The following is a 12,102-nucleotide window of genomic DNA, read 5'->3' as shown; positions in this document are numbered from 1 at the left end:
ATAACAAAACTTTTTTCTATTTATTTTGCTACATTTTATTCAGTTAGCATAGCTAACATCACTGTTAGACCTAAGTTTACAGTAGAAGCTAACACAGCAATCTTACTTTGTTGCTACTTTTGTTGTACGTACAACACTTCTTTATTTCTTTGTTGAAACATAAACTCAATATTCTCAAAACTTAACTAATTAATTAACTGTCGGACAGAACAAAATGATTAACAAACTCACTAAGTCAATAATCAATCATCATCTGCTTTCGCCGAACTCGCGTTTTTATGCTGCTCAAATCGTTTCTTAAACTTTCAAAAAGGTTCTAGTCGTTAAGTCACGCGCAACATATAACGAAAAACTCTTGTATAAATTAAAAAAGAAATACAAAACTTGCGACAGTATTGAGAACAAATATCTTTACAACCATATGGAACTTTACAAAACTAAATCCCTTCAATTCTATAGTTTGTTTTCTTCATTATGCATAAATGTTTATTTTTTATTTAGATTAATAATTAATTTTCTAGACGCACAAAGCTATTTTCTTTAGTACTTGGCTCGAGCGTGGCCTAATGGTAAGCGTATCCGACCGAAGATTCGAGTGTTTCTAGTTCGACAAATGGTACTACCAAACACGCTTCGTACTTTCAGCTGTAGATGTGTTATAAGAGGGACAGTCAATTCTTCTATTTCGCAGTTTAAAATTGGGGATGGCTATGCTTAAACCTCAGGAGTTTCTAATCTGGTGTTTTAAGCCATTATGAACAAAAGGTATCATTAAGATCAACAAACAAATAAAGAAATAGTATTGTTACACATAATTAATGGTGTAAAGGAATAAGTGGTCAACGAATTCTCAATTTCTGTTAGTATTTATTATACGACATAGATTATAAATGATTGTATGTTCTGACAATTTCAACCACTGAGAGATTAATGCGTTTTTCAAAGGAGCAACGATATGATGGACGTTTGGTTACTGTGCTTTATATACACTTAAAGAAACTTTCTTAGGCATTTCTACTCATCAACTGACTGAATGATATATCAGTACAAGTTGATTTTTGAAAAAAAAAAATGCTTAAAGAAAAGCAACATGATCTAAGTCCATGTCAACCTTTCTTTATTGAATTGTAATTCACTTTAGAAATGTTAAATGACTTCGCAAAAAAAAATTCACCTCGTGATTACGGTAAAGATTAGCCAACTAAATTCTATAGGCAGATCATGTGTATAGAGAGCAAGAGAAAACAGAACCTAAATTTTGGTGGAACTATTTTTTATTATAAAAAAGCTACGAATGCCGTTTTACGAATCTTCTACAAATAACGAAGGTGTAGAGTATAGTTCTACAACAAATAGAAACAATCCGTTATCATTGGTGACAAAATTAGAAAATACTTTCGCGAGTATAATTAGATTGATGAAATCTTGGACCACGTCCCTTTACTGAAGGAACGTAGTTTGTTATACGCCCTTTTTATATCTGTGATTTGGAAGACTGAAGCGTTCATCGCTTTTTTTTTCTAGGTTATTATCCTGGCAGTTTTTAATGCTGGTCTCCAAAGGCAAGAAAAAAAAATATTTGGAAAAGAAATAATTCTGTAGGAGATTACTAGTGAGTCATCATCTATATCTTTTTTTTTTAATCCCATAGTGACCAAACTCCTGAATCTGCTCGAAGACGACGAAATAAGCGATTGCATGCCTTAGGTTAAGTATTTTTTACTATGTATTATCATTAATCAATATTTATTAAAGGTGTGGCGATACAGCGATACGATAGGAATATGTTATCGTGAAACCGTGATACGATTGTATAGATACATCGTCCGATACGATACGATTTGTGTATCTTCACGAAATTTGGCAAGCTTTCAGTAAACATTATAAGCCTTTTGTATAGAAAATATCAGAGTTTGTAATGAAGTATTTTTGCTAAAAATTAATGATTCGATAAAGGAAGATGAGCATTGAGTACTACTTGTTGTTTTCATTTCTTTTACCAAAAACATTACATGCGAAGTAACATAACAAATTAACAATAACAAAATAGACAGACATTTAGTTGATCAAACCTGAGAATTTTAAAGCACTGTAAAGTGTGAATTACTTAAATAAGACAATGTTAGTAATATATATATATATAATAAATAACAGACAAGACTGTCAAACTATGCAACAAACCGTTGGTATAACTTTTTTATCTAGACACGTATTGTATCGATTATTATGATGAGATACGCCCCCCTAATATTTACATACATATATATATATATATGAAATGAAAACATGCTGCTTTAGAGTAAATATGCCATTTAAACGAAGTGACCTTTGGTCAGGTTTTATATAAAGATTTCAAATATTCAATTTTCACTGTCGAGCTAGAATAGCATACAATCCAAACAGAACTACAATTCTATTTGGAACACATTACAAAACACTATTCTAGTTGTAAAATAACCGAGAAGTAAGTGTGTGAATTTTAGGTGCATAATAAGATTTGCATGAACATAAGCTCATCAAGTCCCGCGCTTTGAAAGTACAGTTTGTTAAAAACGAAAAAGTCAGAAAAGAGCTTAACAGAAATGCTTTCCAAACTCACACGAATAATAAAATGTTGTTATGGAATGTTAATAAATAGTTGATAGTCTTATTTAACGTCTTAAAACATAACTTTTTAAGGGTTTCTGCATTATTAACGTTTTTACATTAAATTATAAATAAAGACATTTCTAGGTTCTCATGATTAAATAAAATGCTGCAAAAGCGATAAAAAATATATGAGAAAATTGATTCATAACACTTACATCGCATCCTTTTGTGAGGATTCTGTCCTGCCAAACAAACTATTTACCGACTAATTCCACTAAATATTGAAAATGGTGAGGGGTTCGTGAACTTGTCTACTAATTACGTACACTATAATTCAATTTACTTTCATAGGTTTGTGTTATATTATCGATAAAGTTGTAAATATCCCTGTCAACTTAATGTCAGTCAAGTGGTTTGTCTCTTCCTGCTATGTAGATTCATTGATCGATCTGGATTATTTTTCGGATGGTTAACGATCGAAGGCACTTATCTAACAAATGGATGCAGTTGTTAATGAGGCCTAAAGAGTTAATCTTAGTCTTATTATGTTCCAAAATTCGTCAGCCTATACAGCCAGTTTAATTTGCTTATTAAAGATAACACGGCTTTAACGTTAGTATAGTTTAATTAACTTTGATTCTCTCCCATTTTATGAATTATGTCATAGTATTCGAGTTAGATCATTTAGAGTTAATGCTTCATTGTATAAGCAAAATAAAAAAAGCCAGAGGCCTCATTTATTAATATCAACATGACTATGCAAGCTGATTTATCGTAGTTTTGATAATGATCTTGCAATATTTTTTGAATGTGTTACTTATTTGAAAATATGTATTATGTTTGTTTAAATCTACTGACAACCAGTATTATTTAATTACTCTGCTAAACAAAGGAATTTATTAATGAACTCCTTTATACGATGAGCCTAATAAGCTTTCACGATTTCTGATTCATTAATATTTTCATTACATTCTCAATATACACTTTCATCTATTGTTGAAGTTTTGAGAGAATTCGTTAATTTCGATTATTTAAAAAGAGTTGGTGAATGAGATACCAAAAAAGTGTTTCAAAATAAGGAATAATTACAAGTCGTATATTGGTATGGCTTAGCATCATAACTTGTTGGTCAATCTTCAAATTTTATTTTATTTTATCCAAACGCAACTAACCAATTTTTTTTCTCGTAGTTTCATAAAGTAGATTCTGTTTAGCTGGATTCACACACGGTTTATATTATTATGAGAGCAATGTCTGCTACCTCTCATCAGTGAAAAATTCCATTAGCACTTTTATTATAAAATAAATACATATGTTACCATTCTTCATAAAATAATCATTATAAACTATCTACCCATATCAGTATTCAAAACGGTCGCCGTGGCTTTTCCATAGCAAATAACATATTTATTTCATTATGTGTTATTTGTTTGTCGTATTTTGGTATTGACCATATATATGATACAGTGATATCATTATATGATTCTTACGCTTAGAAGTCCACTAAAATATAATTCGATAAAGAGATAACTGCTTCTTTAAGTTTTTATGAATATTTTGTAAACAATAAACTATACTTCAGATCCAGTTAGTAACACCTGAGCTGGTAACAGAAGTATAGCAGATGGTGTTTTAAAGTTATAAAACACTCTATTATGCTGTCCGTTGGAGCATATGTAATTATAGCGTTGAACCACCAAAAATGGATTGGTGAACAATTACATAGCGTTGAATCACCAAAAATGGATTGGTGAACAATTACATAGCGTTGAACCACCAAAAGTAGGTTGGTGAACAATTACATACAATTTAACTACCAAAAATAGGTTGGTGAACAATTACATAAAGTTAAACCACTAAAAATCAGTTGGTTGTGCCTTTTTTTTGTTCTGATCCTTATTAACTATTATTCGGATCTAACTTTCATAATATATTGTTATTTAATCCTGCTCTTTTAGGACTAAGGTTTCATCCATACTTTGGTTATGAATTAGTACATATTTTAAATTAATCTACAGTATAAATGATTAAAGAACGCTAAGTATTTTTTACGTTGTTAATAACTACATTTAATCCCAGATGAAATATTTTTATTTCGTAATTAGCCATAGTTATCAAAGATTTTAAATATTTATAACGAATCTTTGTTAACGTAATTGCAAAATAAAGAAATAACCTGTTTTCTGTAAATTGTTTCTTTAAAAGTTGGGATCTCAAATAATCATTATTCCAGTTACCTTAAAAAATATAGTTTTATCATTAATGTTTGTCATAATAATAAAAGGGCAAGCACTTAATATCTCTATTTATATCTTTATTTGTTCAGTAAGGAACACAATTTTATGTTTATTTAGTAATAAACAGAATTTCCTGTTTGTTTTGTAAGAAATAGTTCTACGTTTGTTCACAATTACAGGTTTGTTTAGTAAGTTTGTTGAGAAAAATCAATGTAATTTCTTATTAAATTTAAATAACATTTAAAACACAGCTGTACAGAAATAATGTATACTGTCTTTAACATTAAAAAGTAATTGTCAAGTAAATGTATTGTTCTTCTTCTCATAGGGTCTGCAGCCAAATTTTATTATTTGATTCCAGTACTTCAGAAGATAACTTTGTTACATGTATTTCTTTGCAACGTTCTATTTCACGAAGCAGTAAATGACATCGCATTTTACTGGAACAAGAATAAATTAATATACAAATTCTAAAGGAATTCAACTGATTATTAGGATTTATGTAATATGTCTGACACAAGTGATATGTGTCAGTTTATATTTCGAAGTTTCCCAAGGTATACATCCAAAACATCCTTAAGTAAATACTAAAGAAATGTCTTAGTATATGTCACTAATTTATGGAATACGATAAGATTAAGCGCTTTTTTATGTAGTGCTTCTATGTATGTAATAGTTTTTACTTTTATTGAAAGTATATTTGTTTAATGTAGTTTGCACACTAAATAGGCTTAGTAAATTTCGAATTACAAAGTAATGTTTAGAGCTATCAAAATAAAACTTTATCTTTTGGTCCATTTAGTAACTGCAATTATAGAATTAAACAATAAAGAATTATCGGACTTTTAATATATGTTAGATTTTCATTCAGTTGTTGTGTTCCACACAGTTGTTTTGAGAAAAGTAATATTTTTTGTAGGTAGAAATATGATTTGATTTTATGGTTCGAGTTGTTGCTGTTATCTAATGTTGTTTAATTATCGCAAATCTCTCATTTTTGTTAGGGATACTTCAAGAAACTTTGTAAAACAAATATGTTATTTACCACACAAATCTGGTTCTAGACTGAATAATTTCTACTTTTGCAACCAAGAGGCGCTTGAGAAGCAGAATTACGAGATAAGGCTTTTAATATAAGCACATTGACATAACTTAAACAAATAATATATCATTAACTCTTGACCTGATAAAAGTTTGTTTGTTTGTTTGTAATTAAGCAGAAAGCTACACAATAGGCTATCGGTGCTTTGCCCGCCACGGGTATCGAAACCCGGATTGTAGTGTTGTAAATCCGCAGACATACCGCTGTGCCACTGGTGGTCTGCTTGATAAAAGAGAGAATAGTTTGATTTTAGCGCAACCATGCAATAAGTTATCTGTGCTTTGTCAATCGCGGGAATCTAACGACAAATTTTAGCATCGTAAGTCTGCAAACTCACTGCTGACCCACCAGAAGACATTAAAAGTTGACGCACAGAGTTAATAAATAAAACAGAATATTAAAAGAAAATGTTGAAACTAGTTATACCTTATTGATTTTGTGTTCATAAAGCTTATAGGATATACTTTAAACTTCTGCTGACACTAACCTATCTCAGCAATAAATTATCTTAGCATAAGACATCCAACATTCTTCTTTTTTTTATTGAGTTGTTTAAAATTGCTTGACGACTTCATTCTAAATACCGTCAAATCTGTTAATGATACCGCGAGATATCGAAAACAGAAATTATATAAATACCGACTTACACTGACTGACTCGTATCTTATCTGTCTTTGAAATTTCTGGAAATAGTGGTTGCTTTTTTGTTTTATCGAAAAATAAAAGCCATATTTTTGGCTTCCTTTGTACTATCGTTAGAGCTCCACTTAATCTTGTATCATTTATTCTGTTGTACGTATTTCTTCTTTCAGTGATACATTCACCATATAGCAGGTTCTTATACCGCATACTGATATACTTAATTGAATTGTATTTTCCTGCCCTTTTTTTTTAGATTTTGCGAAAAAGTTTCTTTTTTTTCCATTTAAAATATCAAACTTGCAACACCAAAGCAAATTACCGCATATTTGTTTATTTTTAGATCAGTTCCCCGTTAATTGACATTCTAGATGTTAACTATGAAGCTCAAATTTTGTCATGATGAGTCAAAAATTTACTTATTTATCTCAAACTTAACACAGGGAGTCCAAAAGTCAAGATAGGTGCTCCGAATTTCGCTTTAGAGTGGACTTGCAGGACCAATAGTGGGATTAGTTACTGAATACTATGACTCATTTGTAGGGGATCAATGAAAGCTTTTACATACAACCTAAAATTACTTTGACACATGGTATTTTTTGACGGTGGTTAAATTATCGCTATGAAACAACAATGATCAAGGATAAGGAATTTTACAGTTTCGTCGAAGCTCATTAAAGTATAGATCTGAAACACCAGATCAAGGATAAGGAATTTTACAGTTTCGTCGAAGCTCATTAAAGTATAGATCTGAAACACCATTTATACGGATCTTTGATTCCAAGATTGAAATAGGAAAATTAAAGTGAATGTATCAAACAACAAAAACATCTGCATTTTGCATGGGTTTTATCAAAAATGGTAGGCGCATTGATTACTAATGTTTCGTCAGCTTTAAACACTTAACTTTTAAAGTCAACACTGTTTAAAAATCATATCTCTTTATTGCTAATATTATTTAAATTCTTAAGCCTCTGTCAGTTTAACAGCACAGATAGTAAGAAATTCAAAAATGCTTCAAACTTAAATTAGATAAAAACGTACATCGAGAGGATAACGAGTACAGCAGAAGTATTTCTGAAAATGATAATATATAGACTTATTTCAAGTATAGAAGGCGGAAAATTGAAAACATAATAATAAAATTACATAACCATATAATATTGCATATTGCATAATTACCAAAATTATAGAACAATTTTGAAAAGAAAAAATGAAATGTAAGTAAGGAAAATATAGATAATCACCAAGGGAAAAAACCTTCAAGCAAGTTTGGTACGAATTTCGCGTAAAACTACACGAGGAATATCTGCACTAGCCATCCCTAATTTAGTAAGACTAGAGGGAAGGCAGCTAGTCATCACCACCCACCGCCAACTTTTGGGCTACTCTTTTACCAACGAATAGTGAGATTGACCGTCCCATTATAACGCCCCCACGGCTGAAGGATTACGAGTCGAGCGCTCTAACCACCTAGCCATGCAACTTTGGGAGAAGACAATTTTGCAATTTTTAAGAGTGAATTTTTCTATCAAATTAAAAAGACTAGTTATACAGATATCTATACGTTGTTGTAATAATAAGTTGTTAAATAAAACAGTCCAATCAAAAATTATAACTTTTTGTTAATGTAGTTTAAATATACTTGTTCAATTCTATAGTTGAAAATTTTCAGTTTTTGTTCGTCATTTTTTTAAATGTGTTAAGCTTAATGCTTTTACATGATAGTCCGTTTGTGGACTCTTGGTACTCGATGTTTTTAAAACTAAGTAGAGTCAATTTGTGTTCGTTTTTTTACGTTCTAGTTTGTTTATAGGTAAGCACAAAGCTACACAATGGGCTATCCGTGCTCTGCCCACCACGGGTATCGAAACCCGGTTTCTAGCGTTGTAAGTCCGCAAACATACCGCTGTGCCACTGGAGGGCTCTTACATTATAATCTGAAATGACAGATAGAGTAAACAGCCAGCGAGATGTACACCTTTGCTCTTATCTAATGTGAAAAGTTTCACAGTTTTAATGCATTTTTCTGTGAAATAAATGTTATATTCAATATATTACATTTCCACAGGCTGAGTAGAGATGTCACAGATTTATTTTAGCGTCCACCGTGGGGAATCGAACCCCGGAGGTTTATGTTGTAAATCAGTTGACTTACCGCTGTCCCACTGGGGATATTTAATTTTTTTTGCAAGGTCTGAGAGAAGAGAAGAAATAATTAGCTGGTTTGAGATATTCTTGAAATGTTGTTATTTTCTGCAATCTTGGAAAATTACAAATGTATGTTTCAGAAGTAGTATAGCAGTCAGTTTGACTCTGATATGTCTGAAAGAAAAAGAAGAAAGAAGAGTAACGTAGAACGAGCCTATTGGTATGTCCATGCTAATATTAATAGCTAAAGTGAATATTAAATTTGAAATCATATGTAATTTAAACATATTTTACCAACATTATCAAGGAGTTTCCAGAGTAAGAAAAAAGGGTTTAAGAATAAGCATTCCGTCATATGTAGAATATTAAAGTATAAAGACAAAACACATGGCGAATGTGAATGATGGAGCTAAGGCGCAAGCATTTTCAAAGATTCAGAGCGTGAATGTTGTATTTTTTCAAATGTACAAGAGAAATCCGACTAGAAACTGTAAATTAGTGTAAAGATAATAAACAGAAGCAGGCTCTATTTATTAATTTCAGCCAAAAGAAAGAGGACTTTCAGAGTAACCAGGTTCGTAACATACAAAAAAGCAGGCAGTTCTCGGTTTCTTGACATTGAGATTAATTGCAGTTTGAGATTGTTAATTACAGCTAATGCGTTTTCGGATGAGTTCTAGAGCCTTTTCTGAAAGTAAAGTGTGAGGTCATTATTCAGTTTACTGCTAGAAGCTGCACTTATTTAGTTGACTATTGCTTTTTGCAGACATGGATCACGTCGCTCAACTATCAGGGTTCCACCTTTTGTTTGTCAGTTTAATTACAACTCATCTACGAGACGTGAGCGATGACAAAACTTGTTTCTTTAGAAAAGTTAAGTCTGATTTGTGGTGACGGTAGATTTTAACTTGATAGTTATAAATAATATACAAAACAAGTGCGGTAAGAGCAGTTGGTGGAAGATCCATACAACTTTCATACGGAATTCAGTTATGAAAAAGTGGTCATAGGTGGTGCTTTAAGGTGACCTATAAAACACATTTACTTATCATGTAACGTCACTATAAATTACAATTAAAAATGATAGTTTGATGACAAGGTACTTTCCCTTTTTATTTTTTTCTGGATTAATTCTAATATACATATTTTGGCTATAAGGATGATACGAACGTCATACCATTAATATTTGTTGTGTTGTTAATAGAACTGTATATTAGAAAAATGAGAAACACAAACACCTTCTTTTTTATGCTTTGTAACTAATACATACCAGTGAGTATTATTTCATTTGTGGACGGTTAGTCTGCGGACTTACAACGCTAGAAACAGGGTTTCGATACTCGTGGTTGGCAGAACATAGATAGCCCATTATGTAGCTTTGTGCTTAATTACAAACATCATTTGTGGAAACAATTGAACGATCAAAATATTTATTTTTGATTTACTCTTTTTTTGTTCGTACAGAAGTAAATAACGATTTATAAATAATATAATTATCTATATACTGATTTGCAATACTAATATTAAACCATTCATGCATACTGAAGGTTAATCGTCCTTTATAATAACAATGTTCCAGTTTCCATATTGCCCGTAGAAGCTTGAAGACGTATTACGCCAAAAATAGTGGTTCGATCCCTGAGATGAATACAGGATTAAGTTACACGGCTTTGTGTTTGGTAACACGCAAACAAAACATTGTCGTTAGAATTACTTTCTACATTATTAATCGTCATTGTTAGGTATACGTACTATTGGTCAACACCGTATTTTTCATTGTTACATGCTTATGGGAAGAGCGGTGAGGTCAATCTGAGACTCCAGATCACGAACAATTTTCCACAGTCTCAACCTTCCACTGTACTGTACGTAAATGTGAGCTTCCATGACCATATTCAAGCAAAGCAAAATAACAAAAGTCTATTATAGCTGTATTTGGGCCTTAAATAGTATATGGTTAAAATTAATTGCCTTGATTCCACTTAAAATAGCTCAACTTTTACATAAAAAGAGCCTTTGATTTTGAGGTATGGTTGGGAGCTTGTGTACTTTTGGGTTGAAAGACTTTTTTTTTCATCTTGAAATCTTTGATTGTTATCTGGTTTTAAAAGCAAAAAGATCTATCACAGTTTTATTCGAATGGATATTTTGAGGTCAGAGGGTCCTTTAAGGAAATGTAGCTTTCATTTTTCAGATGAAGACGTCACTTAGGATTGGATTGGAATGTGGTATGGGTGCTCATTGCTATCCTAAGTTTTCTGCTGTGCACATTTTTCCGTTTCCACATGGAACGTAGATTTTTTTGTAATTAAGCCCAAAGCTACACAGTGAGCTATCTGTGCTCTGCCCAACAAGGGTATCGAAACCCGGATTCTAGCGTTGTAAGTCCGCAGACATACTGCTGTGCCACTGGAGGGCGTGGAACGTAGAAGGTTCCCCTTTTGTTCGAAATGTTTTTATTTGGCATTGCATCGGTTTGACAGTACCATCCTGTGAATCTCCGTCACACCAAGCATGCTCGCCCTTTCAGCTGTGGGGGGCGTTATTATGTGACGGTCAATCTCACTATTTGTTGGTAAAAGAGTAGCCCAATAGTTGACGGTGGGTGGTGATGACTAGCTGCCTTGCCTCTTGTCTTACACTGCTAAATTAGGGACGGCTAGCGCAGATAGCCCTCGTGTAGCTTTGCGCGAAATTCAAAACAAACAAACAAACTTTTCAAAATCTTAAGAAAAAAGCTTAAAATTCTTGCTTTCGTCAATAATAAATATATCAAAATAAAAGTTGGTATAACATAATATTTAACATATAACATAACAAACAAACAAACCATTCTGTGAATATTGATATTCATGCATTGCACTTTCGAATGGTTCGTGCGTCAAAAATATAGGTGCCTGTGACACTACAATTTACATCTGATAAGGCATGTTACAAGTATCAGCATAAGAAATCGGTGTTATAAAGCTCTATTAACTATTTGTTATAAAATCATATACAGATTTATATGAAACAGCGGTAAACTTAAGGACTTATAAGAATAAAAATCCGGATTTCGATTACCACAGCAGATAACACAACGTGGTTTTGCTCTAAAAGAAACATAGACTAAATGTTTATTATGTACTTTCAACATTATTAATATTATCTTATTAATAATAATTTTGTGTCTATTATGATAAGTCTGTTTCCCTTCTGTTTTCGCGCTCCGTGTCTTAGTGGAAAGTCAGAGGGCTTATAACACCAAAAATCGTGTATCTATGCTTCCGGTGGGCAGCGTATAGATAGCCGTTTGTGAAGCTTTGCGTTTAACGGAAAACCTTTTTGATTCTGTATTTTTAACTTTAAAATAACTGTCTGTTTTCAAATAATAATATATTTTAG

This window comes from Limulus polyphemus, unplaced genomic scaffold (genome assembly GCF_000517525.1).
Source record: "Limulus polyphemus unplaced genomic scaffold, Limulus_polyphemus-2.1.2 Scaffold2, whole genome shotgun sequence".
Lineage (NCBI taxonomy): Eukaryota > Metazoa > Arthropoda > Merostomata > Xiphosura > Limulidae > Limulus > Limulus polyphemus.
The sequence above is the reverse complement of the archived record's forward strand: the minus strand, read 5'-3'. Positions refer to the sequence as shown.